Genomic DNA, 17,970 nt, shown 5'->3' on the forward strand with positions numbered 1-17,970 from the left:
CCCTCATGGCACTTACCCTGGCAGACCTGGTGAGGTCGTGTAGCTTCTTCCTACATTGCTCAGCTGAGCGAGGGGTCTGCCCCACAGCACTGACGGCAGCAGCCATGTCACGCCAGGCCTGGCGTACCGTGCTGGCAGGTTGGCGATGCCCTCTCCGCGGGCGGATGATGCCCCTCCTCTGCTCCACGGCATCGAGCAGCGCCTCGACGTCAGCATCTACAAAGTGAGGAGCAGCTCTCCTCGGCTCCGACATCCTGCCCGACAGATTCTGTGGTCGCCCACGCCTTTTTACGGCGTCGGGCGGCGTCACGTGGGCGTGATCGTGTCGTCGTCGCGTTCCGTCGTCATCACGCACGTAATTGACGCGGCCACGCTACTAGCCCATTTCCAGGAAGTGAATCCGTCGGGAAATGAAGCCTTCGCGACCGTCGTAAAACGCTCCCGATTTGTACGACGGTTTTACGACTTTCCGCGGGTGCGGAGAATTTCGCCCTATATCTCAATATGCAGATATACAGTTCTCCACCCTCACTGAGCACAGCACCTCCAGGTCGCTTCATGCTGAATCGCCCCAAAATCCAATGTTCTCACAACTCCACCAGTCCACGGTCCCTTAAAAACTTACTCGCCTCCTCCGGTGTATCAAAGTAGTCTTCCTGTCCCCCATGCGTGATGCACAAATCAGCAAAGTATAATACCCCAAACTGCACTTTGTTCCCAAATAGGGCACCCTTGACTCTATTGCACCTGGCACTGCTTGGCCAGCTCTGCTCCCAAGCTCTGGTAGATGCGAACCTTATGTCCCTCCTCGGCACACACTCTCATCTCTTTGCCCAATGCAGGATCTCCTCTTTATCCAGGTAGCAATGCAGCCAAACAATAATCGCCCTCGGTGGCTCTCCCGCTTTCGGTTTCCTCCTCAGAGACCTGTGCGCCTGATCCACTTTAGGTGGTCTGTCAAAGTCCCCCCACCCCCACCAATTACTCAAACATCCTAGCCACATATCTCATGGCATGCATTCCTTTGATCCCTTCAGGCAGCCCCACGATCCTGAGATTCTGCCTCCTCGATCGGTTTGCCATGTCATTCACCTTCACTCTCAGTTTCTCCTGGTTCAGTACCCAACTCCTCCACCTTCACAGAGCATCACATTCTGTGCCTCAGCCTCTGCTCCACTCTTTCCAGGGAAGACCGAATTAGCTCTGTCGCTCTAGCCAGATCCTCGGAGGCCGCCTTCCTGTACTGTTCATATTAAGCTGTCAGAAACTCCACCAGTTGCTCCGTTGGCCATTGTGCAGGCAACGACGCCCCAGATCTCTCTGCCACCTTTCCCTGTGCTGCGTCACGCGAGGCCTCTTGGCCTCACCGTGGAACTTCACTCATTGCACACCTCGTTTGATAATGTTCAAATATTCCCTGCTGTAGGAGAATCACTACTAGTTCTTTTTTATTGTCGCATTTTTCACATACAAACACCCTGCAAAACGGGCAGGAAAACAACCTCAGGCAGGAGCTACCTTGTGTGCGACCACTTACTCCATGGCCACCGCCGAAAGTCACTAATGTACTGATTGGCATCCAAATAGGCAAACCATTTCATCCAGTATGGACATTTGTAAATTCATTGCCAGGCAATCAGTTTTGTGTTCAGATGGTGATCTAGCATAAATCATGAGATTACCATCAACATATCAACTCGCCAGAACAAGTATCTCTCTGTGCAATACTCATCAAGATTGGACAGAGAAGAGTTTTGAATTTTTCCTTTAAATTCCCTACTAAATATTAAGAAGCTTCTCTCCCACACAGACCATAATGCGACATACAGCACATACCCAACCGATACCATTGATCATGCTGGTCCCAATCCGGACCAGCTTTCTATGAGCCTCTGCCCATCAATGGGGGAGTTCATATTCCAGACCCTAGAGTCTGGAAACTATTATCCTGTAATTGAAGTCTAGTAAAAGCTATTTCTCTTTAAAAGTGAATGGAAACCTTGCAGATCAAAGGATCTAAGGGGATTTAAAGTCTTGAGGTGTGGTTTTGGCTTTCTATGAAGTATCGGCTGCTGCTGCTTTCTAAACTTTTGTCTGAGGCAGCAGGTATCAGGGACAGATGATTGAAAAAATAGTGATTTTCGTTGTTTCTGCTTAGATTGCTTCTTAGATTCCAGGCAGGAGTGACTGATGGGGGTGGGTCTCTGATGGCGGTGTCTCTGATATGGGAGTCTTTAATATGGGGAGTCTCTGATATGAGAGACTCTGACTCTTTGATCCAGAGGGATTTCTGATATAGGGGGTCTCTGATGGGTGTCTCTGGTGGATGGGTTTATGTAAGGGGTTCTGGGGTGGGGTGAACAAGATTTGCATTGCTGGATGAGGGGGGCCCTCTGATAGACTTTGGGGGCACCTATGTTAAATACTTACCACCTTGGCACACTACAAGGTCCAGTGCATCAGGCCACTCTGGGACCAATCCATATCCACGTTATCCTCTACCCAAAGGGCTGGAGCATCATGGAGGCATGGAGTATCCGGTGTCCAGCCCGTTAATAGGCTGCAAATGAGTTCAAATGATCCATTTGCATCCTGATGCCGCCACCAGAGGGCGACCGGAGCATCGCAATGGGAACAACGGGCAGGATTCTTCCGTACCCACCGGGACGGAGTGGCGTGAACCACTCCGGCGTCGGGCCGCCCCAAAGGTGCGAAATCCTCCACGCCTTCAGGGGCTAGGCCCGCCCCGGAGTGGTTGGCTCCCCGCTGGGCAGCAGGATAGGGGCCTGGCGCCATGCCAACCGGCGCCAAAGGGCCTCCACTGGCCGGAGCAAGTCGGCACGTGCTGGCGTCATCCCCGCGCATGCGCGCATGCAGTCACTTCCGCACCGGAATGGCAGATGACCACGGCCTCCAGTGCAGAAGGAATAGAGTGCCCCCACGGTACAGGCCCGCCCGCAGATCGGTGGGCCCCGACTGCAGGCCAGGCCACCGTGGGGGCACCTCCCAGGGACAGATCGCCCCGCAACCCTCCAAGAACCCCGGAGCCCGCTCGTGCCTCCAGGTCCCGCCGGTAAGGGACCAACTCCAATTTATGCCAGCGGTACCGGCATAGAACGGGCAGGTCTTCGGCCCATCACGGGACGGAGAATCCGGACAGCCCCGGGGCCCGTTGAGTCACGCTGGACCCCGGCATTCTCCGAGGTGGACGGAGCGACTCACGCCACGCCGGTTTTTGGGGGGGGTTGGGAGAACTGGGAGGACGGCGGGGGTGGGATTCACGCTGACCCCCGGCGATTCTCCCACCCAGTGGGGGGGGTCGGAGAATCCCGCCCAATGGTTTTTTGCCTGGCCTGAAATTCTATGCCTCATTGCTGACGGGCAGCGGAGAATCCCCTCAATATGATGGAATTTCCTGTAGCCTGGAGTCAGCTGAAGTACTTTTTGTCTTCTGATTTTTCTTCTGTCTTTTTTTGTTTATCAATTTAGAATACCCCATTATTCTTTTTCCAAATAAGGGACAATTTAGCGTGGCCAATCCACCCACCCTGCACATCTTTGGGTTATGGGGATGAGACCCACACAGACATGGGGAGAATGTACAAACTCCACACGGACAGTGGCCGGGATCGAACCCGGGTCCTTGGTGGCGTGAGGCAGTAGTGCTAACCACTGTGCCACCATGTCACCCTGATTTTCCTTCTGTCTTCTGTGCATATCTGCATCAACTTTCCCAATAAAACACCAAGTGCTTTCTTGCCTTGCATCGGACAAATGCTCTTGTCAGAATTGTCATATTTTAACTTACAATTTGTTTTGATGCAAAAATAGTATTCTGACCCATCAAGGATTAAAAGCCAATGTCATCCTGATGGTATATGTCAGGTAGGACAGAATCCTTGAAGTTGAGTGTAACCAAAGACAACAGCAATCTGCTTGGTAGATTTACCATGTCGTAACAGCAACAGCACAACAATAATTCATTTAGAACCTTTAATATCGAAAGACACCCAGGAGTAAAATACAGAGTAGAAGTTGTTTAAAAAGTGAAAGCAGAGCCCAAGAAGGAGATTTTTTAGGAAATATGGCCTAAAGCTTGCTGAAAAGTGAGTTTGAAGGAAAGATAGTAATGGAAAGACCAAGATTTAAGGACGGAATTCTGTGTGGGGCATAGAAACAAGTCAAGCTATTTTATTGTGTGATTGATGCTAACTATTTATACGTATGCCTCCAACCCGAGATAGCACTGCAACTCATGAGGTCTGACCAAAAACAAAATGCAGCCTGTGCATATCCTTTTATACTTCCGCATGAAGCAGTAGGATTTTATTTTCCAGATGCACTGTTGACATTTCGGATCTATCAACCCCAACCTCATACACAAAGTCGAGGCGTTTACCCTCCGCAGCACCTCACATGACAATTCCTCCTGCAGCTCTGCCCCCAGCTCATCTTCTCACTTCACATTAACCCTGTCCATGGACTCCCCATTCTCCTCCAAAATTCTCCTGTAAATCACCGAGTCGACCCCCTCTGCAACCCTCCCCCGTGACAGCACCACCTGATGTACCATCAATTGAACGCGAGACGAGTTGCTGTACAAAAGTATGGCTTTAATCAGCTAGATGTTAGCCCTGCGGTCGACTACAGTAAATGGACGACCGCCGGGAGTACTGGGTATTTATACCCCGCGGGCAGGGTTAACTCAGCCTCTCGACCAATCGGGGAGCCATCACATGACTGGTCTCAACCAATCGGTCGAGAGGCACATGACTGACCAGGGCCAATGATAAGCCGGTGTTCTGCACCAATGGCAGGCAGCTATGTTAATCATACCACCACATTCACCCCTTGCGGAGAAAGAAGCCCGGGGAGGGGGGGGGTCAACGAGAGCTGGGGGGGATGGGTGGAGAACTGGTGGTATGAGTAGTAGCGATATAAGGGAAAAAACATGTATCCTTGGCTTCCCACTGGCCCAGACATTTAACAACAGTACATACTGTCCATACAACATCCATGGTGTTGTTGAAAGTTAAATAGACTCGATCAGCCTTTTCGTTGCCCGTGACATCCTGGCCGACCGCCGCAGTGGAGTTGGTGACGCTGGTTCAGCCAATGGTGGTGGTTCCGCTGATATCCTGGAGTCCCGAAGCGATGGTCCTTGAACTGTCTCCGTCACCCGGGCTGGTGGTGGAGACGCCATGGATGGGGGAGGGGTGGCCTGGGTGGGGCGCTGGGGGAAAATAAACAGGGGGGGGTCACTGATGAAGGGGGGAGGGCCGCACGCCGGCGGGTGCCAGGTCCCGGAGGGAGACCGTGTCCTGCCGACCGTTGGGGTACTCCACGTACGCATACTGCGGGTTAGCGTGGAGTAACTGGACTTGTTCCACCAACGGGTCGGACTTGTGCACCCGCACATGCTTCCGGAGCAAGATGGGTCCGGGGGCGGCCAGCCACGTCAGGAGAGGGGATCCAGAGGACGACTTCCTGGGGAAAACAAGAAGACGTTCATGAGGTGTCTCATTTGTTGTGGTACAGAGGAGTGAGCGGATAGAATGTAGGGCATCGGGGATAACCTCTTGCCATCGGGAAATAGGGAGATCTCTGGACCGGAGGGCCAGTAGTATGGTCTTCCAGATGGTACCATTCTCCCGCTCGACCTGTCTGATACCCCGAGGGTCGTCCTGCTAGAGGCAATGCCCCTGTTGAGCAGGAATTGACGCAGCTCATCGCTCATAAATGAGGACCCCCGATCGCTATGTATGTACGCGGGGTAGCTGAACAGGGAGAAGATGGAGAGGAGGGCCTTAATGACGGTCGATGTGGTCATGTCGGGGCAGGGAATGGCGAAGGGGAAGCGGGAGTATTCGTCGATTACCGCCAGGAAGTAAATGTTGCGGTTGCTAGAGGGAAGGGGCCCCTTGAAGTCAATGCTGAGATGTTCGAAGGGGCAGGCTGCTTTGATCAGGTGTGCGCGCTCGGGGCGGTAGAAGTGCGGCTTGCCCTCTGCGCAGATGTGGCAGTCACGGGTTACTGTCCTGACTTCCTCGATGGAGAAGGGCAGGATACGGGCCTTTATGAAATGGTAGAAACGGGTCACCCCTGGATGGCAGAGGTCCGCGTGGAGGGAGCGGAGGCGGTCAATCTGCGCGCTGGCGCAGGTACCGCGGGACAGGGCATCAGGGGGCTCATTGAGCTTCCCAGGACGATACAAGATATCATAGTTGTATGTGGACAACTCGATCCGCCACCGTAAGATCTTGTCGTTCTTAATCTTGCTCCTTTGTGCTTTGTGCATATCAAACATGAAGGCTACTGACCGTTGGTCTGTGAGGAGGGTAAACCTCCTGCCGGCCAAATAGTGCCTCCAATGTCGCACAGCTTCGACTATAGCCTGGGCTTCCTTTTCCACTGAGGAGTGGCGGAGTTCGGAAGCCTGGAGGGTTCTGGAGAAGAAGGCCATGGGTCTGCCCGCTTGGTTCAGGGTGGCCGCCAGAGCTACTTCTGATGCATTGCTCTCGACCTGGAAGGGGAGGGACTCGTCGATGGCACGCATCGTGGCCTTTGCGATGACGCTTTGATGCGGCTAAAGGCCTGTCAGGCCTCCGACGACGGCGGGAAGGTCGTGGTTTGAATGAGGGGACGGGCCTTGTCGGCGTAGTTGGGAACCCATTGGGCGTAGTAAGCGAAGAAACCCAGGCAGCGTTTGAGGGATTTGAGGGTATTTGGGAGAGGGAGTTCCATCAGGGGGCGCATGCGTTCAGGGTCGGGGCCTATCACTCCGTTACACACTACATAGCCGAGGATGGCTAGACGGTCGGTGCTAAACACGCACTTATCCTTATTGTAAGTGAGGTTAAGGAATTTTGCGGTTTGGAGAAATTTTCGGAGGTTCGTGTCATGGTCCTGCTGGTCGTGGCCGCAGATGGTGACATTATCGAGGTACGGGAAGGTAGCCCGTAATCCGTACTTGTCGACCATTCGGTCCATCTCCCGTTGGAAGACCGAGACCCCATTTGTGACACCGAATGGAACCCTGAGGAAGTGGTAGAGGCGCCCATCTGCCTCAAACGCGGTGTACTTGCGGTCACTCGCGCGGATGGGGAGCTGGTGATGGGCGAACTTGAGGTCCACAGTGGAGAAGACTTTGTATTTCACAATCTCGTTTACCATGGCGGAAATACGGGGGAGAGGATACGCGTCCAGTTGCATAAACCGGTTGATGGTCTGGCTATAGTCGATTACCACCGGTTTTTCTCCCCAGTCCGGACCACCAGCACTTGGGCTCGCCAGGGACTGTTGCTGGCCTCGATGACCCCTTCCTTCAGCAACCTCTGGACCTCGGACCTGATGAAGGTCCGGTCCTGGGCGCTGTACCGTCTGCTCCGGGTCGCGACGGGTTTGCAATCGGGGGTGAGATTAGCAAACAAGGAGGGGGGGTCCACTTTGAGGGATGCGAGGCTGCAGACAGTGAGGGGGCGTATAGGGCCGCTGAATTGGAAGGTCAAGCTCTGCAGGTTGCACTGGAAGTCCAGTCCTAGGAGTGCCGGTGCGCAAAGGTCAGGGAGGACAAGGAGTTTATAATTTTTAAAAACCTTCCCTTGGACCGTGAGGTCCGCGATGCAGCACCCGGTGATGCGGACAGAGTGCGAACCTGAGGCTAACCCGATTTTGTGTTTTACAGGATGGACAGGGAGCGCGCAGTGTCTTACCGTGGCAGGGTGAACGAAGCTTTCCGTGCTCCCGGAGTCCAGCAGGCAGCCCGTCTCGTGGCCGTTGAGGTGGATCAGCGTCGTTGTTTTGGCGAGCGTGCGTGGCCGTGACTGGTCGAGTTGAATGGCCGCGAGCCGTGGAGAAGATCCATCATCGTAGTCGTCATCGGCCGAGTGGGTGCTGGCAGGACCTTGTGTGCCAGTCCAGGATGGCGGTGCCCAGGATCCGCACGTGGAGTCGGCGCCCCAAGATGGCGGCGCCCAGGATCCGCACGTGAAGTCGGCGCCCCAAGATGGCGGCACCCAGGACCTGCACGTGGCGTCCGGGGCCCAAGAAGGCGGCACCCGAGGGGCCCTCGTGGTTGCTGGGGGCGGGGTTAGCGGTGCCGGCAGGCCGAACGGAGCGGCTGAGAGCGGGGGCAGAGAGGCGCGCAGGCCGGGCGCAGGGGCCCGGAGGCGGGGGGGGGGGGGAGAGATTGGCGCGGTGCGCTGGAAGGGCCCAGAAAGGCCCAGAGGGGGGGATCCCCGGTCGCTGCGCGGTACAGCAGCGACCGATTTGGCCTGGCAGATCGACGGAAAATGGCCCTTCTTCCCGCAGCTCTTACAGAGGGCGGAGCAGGCTGGGCAGCGCGGCCGAGGGTGTTTGGCGAACCCACAGAAATAGCAGTGGGGCCCCGCAGACTTGTCGGGGTGTCCCGCAGCGCAGGCCTGAGGGGGGTCGGGAGCGGCGAGTGGCGGTGGGGAAGTGTGCCAGGAGGCCCAGGGTGCTGCAGTGCGGCTGGGGACATAGGCGCGGGCGTTTAAGTCGGCGACCTCCAGGGAGGTGGAGAGAGTCCGTGTCTCAGTTAGGCTGAGGTCGTCTTTTCCCAGCATCCGCTGGCGGATAGCGGCAGACTGCATCCCAGCCACGTAAGCATCTCTAATCAAAAGTTCCATGTGCTCCGTGGCTGAAACTTGGAGGCAGGCGCAATTCCTCCCCAGGACAGCGAAGGCCTGGTAAAAATCATTCAGTATAGGCTAGGAGTGAAAGTGGGATTTTATTGCCCACCCCTAGTTGTCCTTCAGAAGGTGGTGGTGAGCTGCCTTCTTGAACTGCTGCAGTCCCTCAGGTGTAGGTGCACTCACAGTTCTGTTAGGCAGGGAATTCCAGGAGTTTGACCAAGCAACAGTGAAGGAAGTGTTCTCAGGTATTTGCTGCACTTGTCCTTCTAGATGGTAGTGGTGGTGGGTTTGGAAAGTGCTGCCTCAGGAACCTTGGCGAGTTCCTGCAGTGCATCTTGTAGATGGTGCACACGGCTGTCACTGTTTGTCGGTGGTCAAGGGATTAAATGATGTGGAGATGCCGGCGTTGGACTGGGGTGAGCACAGTAAGAAGTCTTACAACACCAGGTGAAAGTCCAACATGTTTGGTTCAATCACTAGCTTTCGGAGCACTGCTCCTTCTGCTTGGACTGCTCGATTAAATTCACCTGAGGAAGGAGCAGTGCTCCAAAAGCTAGTGTTTGAAACAAACATGCTGGGCTTTAACCTGATGTTGTAAGACTTCTTACTAAGGGATTGAATGTTTATGGAAGGGGGAGCAATCAAGCGGGCTGCATTGTCTTGGATGGTGTCGGCGTCTTGAGTGTTGTTGGAGCTGCACGCATCCAGGTGTGGCGTACATTTTGCCACTTGTCAGCCCAAGCTGGGATATTGTCCAGCATTTGGACCTGAACTGCTTGAGCAACTGAGGAGTCATGAATGGTGCTGAACATTGTGCAATCATCTGCAAACTGCAAACATCCCCACCTCTGATCTGATGATGGAAGGAAGGTCAGTGATAAAGCAGCTGAAGATGGTTGGACCTAGGATTATTGGTTAGACCTAGGTTGGGCCTAAGTTAATGCGGAGTAAGTGCTGCTTGATAGCACTGTTGTTAACCCTCTAAGTCACTTTGCTGATGTTGAGAGTAGACTGATGGGGCGATAATTGGCCTAGTTGGATTTGTCCTGCTTTTTTCTGTAAAGGACATTCATGGGCAATTTTCTACATTGCAGGATAGATGCCAGTGTTGTAGTTGTACTGGAACAGCTTGGTCAGGAGTGCGGCACAAATCTTCAGTACAATTGCTGAAATATTGTCAGGGCCCATAGCCTTTGCATTATCTAATGCCTTCAGCTGTTTCTTGATATCACGTGGAGCAAATTGAATTGGCTAAAGACTGGCATCTGTAATGCTGGGAACCTCCAGAGGAGACCGTGATGGAACATCCATTCGGCACATCAGGCTGAAGATTATTGCGAGCGCTTCAGCCAGCGCCGGCCCTAGGGTTGCTGGCGCCCCGAGTAAGCTAAACTTCGGCGCCCTTGGGGGGGCGGGGCCGAGAGGGGGGTGGGGCCGAGAGGGGGGCGGGGCCGCGGGGGGGGGGGGCGAGAAGGGGGCGGGGCCGAGGGGGGGCGGACCCGGGGGGAGCGGACCCGAGGGGGAAGCGGACCCGAGGGGGGGGCGGGGCGGGCGGGGGGGGGGGCGGGGCAGGGGGGGGGGCGGGCGGACCTGGGGGGGGCGGGCGGACCCGAGGGGGGGGGCGGGGCAGGCGGACCCGAGGGGGGGGCGGGGCGGGCGGACCCGAGGGGGGGGGCGGGGCGGGCGGACCCGAGGGGGGGGGCGGGGCGGGCGGACCTGAGGGGGGGGGCGGGGCGGGCGGACCCGAGGGGGGGCGGGGCGGGCGGACCCGAGGGGGGGGCGGGGCGGGCGGACCCGAGGGGGGGCGGGGCGGCCGGACCCGAGGGGGGGCGGGGCGGGCGGACCCGAGGGGGGGGCGGGGTGGGCGAGGGGGGGGGCGGGGCGGGCGGACCCGAGTGGGGGGGCGGGGCGGGCGGACCCAAGGGGGGGGCGGGCGGACCCGAGGGGGGGCGGGGCGGGCGGACCCGAGGGGGGGGCGGGGCGGGCGGACCCGAGGGGGGGGGGCGGGGCGTGTGGACCCGAGGGGGGGGCGGGGCGGGCGGACCCGAGTGGGGGGGGGGGGCGACCGAGCGGGCTAGCGGACCGAGCGGGGGGGCGGACCGAGGGGACGGACCGGGGGGGGGCCGCCCTGGGGGAGTGCGGCCACCCTGGGGGAGTGCGGCCACCCTGGGGGAGTGCGGCCACCGCGCATGCGCTGGTTGGCGCCGGCCCAACTGCGCATGCGCGGGACCCGAGTCTGGCGCCCCCTAACACATGGCGCCCCGGGCAACAGCCCGAGTTGCCGGTGCCTTGAGCCGGCCCTGGCTTCAGCTTTATCTTTTGTACAGATGTATTTGGCTCCTCCATCATTGAGGATGGGGATATTTGTGGAGGCTCCTCCTCCAGTGAGTTGTTTAAATGTCCACCACCATTCATGGCTGGATGTGGCAGTACTGCAGAGTTTAGATCTGATCCGTTGGTTGTGGGATCACTTAACTCTGTCAATTACTTACTGCTTATGCTATTTGGCATGCAAGAAGTCACGTGTTGTAGCTTCATCAGGCCTGCTCCTCATTTTTCGGTATGCCTGGTGTTTGCTCTTGGCATGCCTTCCTGCACTCTTCATTGAACAGCTGTGTTCATCCCCTGACTTGGTGGTAATAGTAGGGGGGGGGGGGGGGTGCTATGCAAGTTCATGAGGTTGCAGATTCTGGTTCAATACAAATCTGCTACTGCCGCTGACCCACAGTGCCTCATGGATGTCCAGCCTTGAGTGGCTAGATTTGTTCAAAGTCTATTCCATTTAGCACAGTGATAGTGCCACACAACACAATCGAGGGTATCCTCAATGTAAAGACAGGACTTCGTCTCCACAGGGACTGTGTGATGGTCACTCCTATCGATACTGACATGGACAGATATATCTGCAGTGGGCAGGTTGGGGCAGTGGCGTGCAGAGGTCTGGTGATGCCCGGGGCAAATCTTGATTATATGCCCCAAAGACTCAAGTATAAGGCCTAATATACTGAGAAATATTATGAGAAAGGAAAACATTTTGAATATATAAACACAGATGAAACATGAAATAAACGCTTTATTCGATTTTAATATAAATCAATCAAATTTATTAAGTTCTTTTCCCCAAATGATACCTCCTGTCACAAAACACCTGAACTACTTCACTTTTTACATCAGCTGTGAGAAATTCTTTTTCAATGCTTATTAAAGCCAGGTTGGTCAGTCGCTCCTGTGACATAGAAGACCTCAGATATGTTTTTATTAATTTCAGTTTTGAAAATGACCTTTCACAGCTTGCGACTGAAAATGCGATTGTAAGCAGTAATCTGTATGAAACACACAGCGTCGGAAAGACATCCCTCCCATACTGCAGTAAAGACTCCAGAGCATCTTTAGGATCAGGGGGGACTCTATTCCCTCCAGCTCGAAGGAGCATCACAAAATCAATAATTTTGTCATATAACTGAATTGCAACCACATCATTGTCATAATAATTTGCAAAGTCGGAACATTCCTTTTTTAATTTCTCTCTTTCTTGTTCATCTTCAATCACTCCTGAATTCAAGTTCAGAAGAAAAGAAAATCGGTCGCTGAGTCTTTGAAGACGGACACTGCGGTCTTCAATTTCAGTTTTTAATCTGTTCACAATCTCTACCATTACTCTATTCATTTCTTCTTGTGCCATCAGTCCACTATCTCTTGCTGACTCTCCAGGCATTATTCTTCTTCTCCTTGTTCGTGCAATTGGTATTCCCCAATTTTCACAATATTCATTGGCTAAATCTATTGCATTGTGGATAATTTCGTCATTCTTCAAATTCAAGATATGAATAAGTCCTCTCAGATCACAAGAAGCTTCATGGAACCCCATTTTCGGATCCTGCAAACGTTTTGAGACTTTATCCACTGATGATAAAACTGAGTACCAAAAATTTAATAAAGCTATAAACGGGAACTGTTGAATAGAGTTCAGTAGCGATCCTGCATCAGATTTAGTTTCCCTTGAAAATTCTCCTTCCAGCAGGTGTTGAAGGCTTGCAATAATGTTGTCACACTCTTCGTGGATTACTTGCACAGCATCATGGCTGGAACTCCATCTTGTGTCACACTGTCTTTTCACAGTCCGAGTGACAAATGATTTTAACACTTCCCAACGAGAAGTAGATGAAGAAAAAAAAGTAGAGTTTTTCTAGAATGCCAAAAAATGTAACAACAGGTTGCACCTCACTTGCATGGACACAGGACAAATTGAGGCTGTGGTTCTCGCAGTTCACAAACACAGCTTTTGGGTTAACTTCAAGAATTTTTTGTTGAACACCTCCTCTCACTCCAGCCATAACTGCTGCGTTATCATATGCTTGACCACGGCAGTCATTCATGGAAATTTTGTCTTCTTCCAATTTTCCCTGAATTTTATTTACCAGGCTGACTGCATCTTTCTTGTTGACTTGAAAAAATCCCAGAAATGTCTCCTTTATTTCTACTTTTCTGTTTTCATCAATATGAACGTAACGCAGAATTTCAGAAACCTGATCTTCATGGGCAATATCTGGAGTTGAATCCAGCATTATGCTAAAATATTTTGCGTCCTTAATTTCGGAAATTATATTTTTCTTGACAGTTTCACCAAGAAGATTGATTATTTCGTTTTGAATTCTGTTGGACAAGTAGGTGACACTTTTTGGTTTCTCTTTCCCTCTCTGCAAGTGTTTTGCTAAGATGTCATCATATTTGGCCAAAAGTCTGATTGTTGCTAGAAAGTTTCCTGTATTTTCACTGACTGTCTCCCCTGGCTCTGATAACCCAGATATTCCTTCTCCTCGATAGGCCTGATTCTGTTTTGCCAGAAAGGATATAACCTCGACAATCCGTTCAGTTATAGCTTTCCATCTTTTCTTTTCAGCAGACATTTGCTGTTGAAGTTCAGCATCTATCGTAGTTGAATGATGGAGTCAAACTACAAGGTTCAGATATTCTCTCATGTGAGCTCTATGAGAAGGGCTTTTCTCATGGTCAGGTATTGTTGGATTTAATTTTCTTGATTGTCAAGTACGTCTTTCCCTCATCATGGCTCCCTCGCTATCTACCACAGTCCCAACTTAGCAACAATATCCTTTAGGGTGCGACTGTGGTGGTATTTTAGGTGATGGACAACCAAAGTACATTCTCAGCCAGCCTCAGTTCACCTCCAAGTGGTGTTCAACATGGAGGAGTCCTGATTCATCAGGAGGTTTCCTTCTCCATGTTTGACCTGGTGCATGAGATTTCTTGGGATCCAGAGTCAATGTTGAGGACTCCCAGAGCAACTCCCTCCCAACTGTATATCACTATACCACCACCTCTGTTGGGTCTGTCTTGTCGATGAGACAGGACATACCCAGGAATGGTGATAATAGTATCTGGGACATTATCTGCAAGCTACGTTTTGGTGCCTGTATCGATGCTGGATGGTCTATCTGGTTTCTTTCCTTTTTGATGGTTGGAAGGACCACGTAAGAGTCAACCGCATTGCTGTGGGCCTGGAGTCAGGTGGAGGCCAGACCAGGTAAGGATGGCAGATTTCCTTCCCTCAAGTGAACCAGTTGGATTTTTATGACAATGGTCTCATTGTGATCAGATCATTAGATTTTAATTCTCGATTTTTAAATTGCGTTTTAATATCACCATTTGCCCCTCCCACTGGGGGATTTGCTTGAACATAATTTAGCTACTCGTCCTCAAAGCAGAGCTGCATATTAGAACCCAGGGTTTGGCAGAAGCATGAGTATGAATGCATGTCTTATTGCTCTTTCATATTGTGTTTTGAAGCTCTTGCTTGTTATAATATTGGTGATGTTATACCATTGCTAACTGCAGGTACTCCAACATAATAGGCCACCGAGAATTCTGTTACTTGCTGTTTGTTCAGCATGGTTGGGATTGCCTCTGGAGTATATTTGACAGTCACCTTGAAAAACCATCAATTTACTGTGACATAATTTGAATAAAGTCGGCAGAGTTAAAAAGATTCACAATTTTTTTAACGTATGTGAATGATCATAAGAATGCTACTACATCTGGGAGAAACTCGGGGACCAAGCGTCGAATTGTTTTAAGTGACTATGTATTGTGCTGTAGATAGACTTAAAACAACACTGCAATGTGGGCTCAAGGGATGGATTATAGGAGAAACATCAGCGAGTAATGTGGGGGTCGGGAGTTCCATGAAGGATACAAGCAAGTGGGTAAATAAAAATGAAGACTTCCTGAGTTATTGCAGACCTGCACAAAGTGAAGACCAACAGTGGAAAAATCATTACTCCCAATCCCTGGAGAAGACATCAGAGGAGATGAACCTTGGTTCAGTTTTCAATTTCAGTCAGCTTTTCTGAATTTTGTTCCCTCAGATAAAATGAGCATCAAAACATCAGCTGCATCGCTTCACAATTTCCCAAGTTTCTTGTTATTAATCTGGGTAACAGACTGAATATTCTTGGCAGTTTCATTATATTGTGCGATGGGGGCGTCCAGCAAACACAACTGCGGCAATGTCTAGTAACGACTTCAAACAACAGCTTGATAAATAAAACCAAAACACTGCGGATGCTGGGAATCTGAAATAAAAACATATGGGCGGGATTTACCGACCAACACCGCCACATGTTTTTCGGCGGCAGATGCAGCCCGCCAGCGGGATTTACCGAACCCACCCTTGTCAATGAGATTTCCCAGGGACTGAACCCCTCAACGCCAGGAAACCCGTGCGCCGGCATCGTGCCGGAATATCCTGGGCGAGATGCTCCGTCCCTCTGCGCCGGAATTGTGCCCGATGCGGGGGCGGAGAATAGCCGCTCACGCCAGAAATTCGGTGCGACGACGCTTCCGCGATTCTCGCGAACCCACCAGTCCAGCGCACGTGCGGTCGATGCGGCACCGGTTGGAGCCCATTGGAAAAGGCCCCCACGGCAATTATCCAGGGGCAACTGGCCTAACAACCGCCGACGTGGTTTAAATGCGGGACCACCCAGCGGGAGCTGGGACCCACGGCTGCGGCCGGACCTGCTGGGGGGCGGGGAGTATCTGACTCCGTGGGGGGGACCTCAGCGGTGGCCAGACCCGCGATCGGGGCCACCGATTGGTGGGCTATCGTGCCCATAAAGTCCAAAAACTACTCAGCAGACCTGGCAGCATCTGTGGACTGAAAAAGACGATGCTGGATAAGTAGCTGCTTTAGGATTGGAGCTGATGGCTTCCAGATAAATATGGACAGATACACTCCAACTCCTCGTGTAACATAATTTGTTCCTGTGTTGTATTAATGAGAAAATGCTGAGATGTTGCTTCCACAGGCTGGAAATCTGGCACTGTGGGTCAAGGTTTCAGGAGAAAGGGTTGGCCACTTACGAATGAGATGCAGAATTTCTTTGTGGAGAGTTGTGAATGTTTGGAATTTTCTACCCCAAGGGATGTAAAATGTTCAGTTAATGAAGATATTCAGGGTGGCTATTAATAGATTTTTAGGGATTAATGAAATGAAGGAAAAATGGATATGGTGCAGAAGTTCAACTATGATATTATTGAACAATGGAGAAGGCCTGAGGGACTGTATCCTGCTGCTGCTTCTAACATTCTTAATGAAGTATGTCCTTAGTGAAAAAAAGTAGTTACTATAGTCCCTGATGACCACAGGCTGCTTTCTCCTTTGAGGGAGAGAATTGACTGGTGATGATTTAACCTGAGGATCACTACACCTCAGGCGAGGGGCAGGGTTTGAGAAGGTGGGCCTTCATAAATAACCTCAAGATGGTACGGGAATTGAACCCCCTCCATCATGAACTGAGCTAAACCAGTTCCCTTAGTGGGAAGTCACTATCCAACAGAAGTAGGAATACAAATATTAATTTAATTGACTGATAAAGAGAAATCATGATGAGGCAGACTGTAAACCGATTATCTTTTTTTTTAAATAATTTTTATTCAAGTTTTTTAATAACAATAACAAATTTTCTCCCCGCAATTTAAAACAAACAAGCCGTGTTTCCACACCAAAACAAAACAAGAAACGAACTCTCCCCCCCAAAATAAATAATAACAAATAGCAATACAAGAAAGAAGAAAATAACATAACACACCCACCGCCGCAAACCCCCCCTAACCATCACCAAACCACCCCCCCCTCCGCCCCAAATTAATTCCATTTGCCCTTACCCATTGAAATCTCCACGATATTTCAATTGGCAGATTATGCAAAGGTGCCCGAGGGCATTTTGCAGCAGAGAAAGCAACTGAGTATCTCCATACCCAGTCAGATTGAAGGACTGTGAAATTAACAGCAACGTTTCAACAAGGAAGTGTAAATCACTATAGTGAATTCAACAAATCAGGTACAGAAAAACATTAAAGCGAGAGAAAGAAAGATTGGATGAAGAAAAGGTAAAGAAAACTTTAGAAAGAATAGAAATTGGGCTGGATTCTCCACCCGTGGGATTCTCCGTTTTGCTGGCGCCCGGGGGTTTCCCGCAGCGTGGGGCTGCTCCACAATGGGAAACCCCATTGACCGGCCAGTGTAACGGAGAATCCTGCCGGCGGGTGGGGCAGAAATATGGCGCGGCGGGGCGGAGACTCCAGCCCATTACCTTTTCAAAGCGAAGATTGCTTATTATGAATAACTTGGCAAAATGTGAATTTTCCCAAGAGCTTGTCTATAAATATGATGGAACACTGAATTGCTTGGAGTCTGATGCACTGAATAAAGAATTAGGATTAATAATCATACTCTACTCTTAAAGTTCAAATAAGAGAGATGCAAATATAACCAATGGACTGTTTAGTGTCATAAAATAGTTAGCCTGGGTCACACATGTGGGAGAGTTATCTTGGAGCAAAGTTCATAGAATCATAGAATCCATACAGTGCAGAAGGAGGCCGTTCGGCCTATCGAATCTGCACCAGCCTTCCAAACGTGCACCCTACCTCGGCCCAATCCCTCACTCTAAGCCCAGGCAGTCACGGGGAGAATGTGAAAAATCCGAAGGTCAGAATCTGGCACTATAAGGCAGCAGTGCAAACCATTATGTCACTGTGCCACCCTATGGCAGTTTGTTGTTGAAAAGTGAAATAAAACTGAACTTTGATCTGATAATTCTCATTCCTGCCTTTACCACAAATGACAGTGATCTTTGGTCAGAGATGTTTGCATTTTCAAAGATTTTGGAAGGACAGTAAGATACTGCCAGATTTTGCACCTTTTCTAAGAGAGCCATGGATAATTAATATAAGATAACAGATTAACAATACAAGTTATGAATATTGTTGGGGGAGATAAATCAGTAATAAATGA

Source organism: Scyliorhinus canicula, chromosome 6 (genome assembly GCF_902713615.1).
Source record: "Scyliorhinus canicula chromosome 6, sScyCan1.1, whole genome shotgun sequence".
NCBI lineage: Eukaryota > Metazoa > Chordata > Chondrichthyes > Carcharhiniformes > Scyliorhinidae > Scyliorhinus > Scyliorhinus canicula.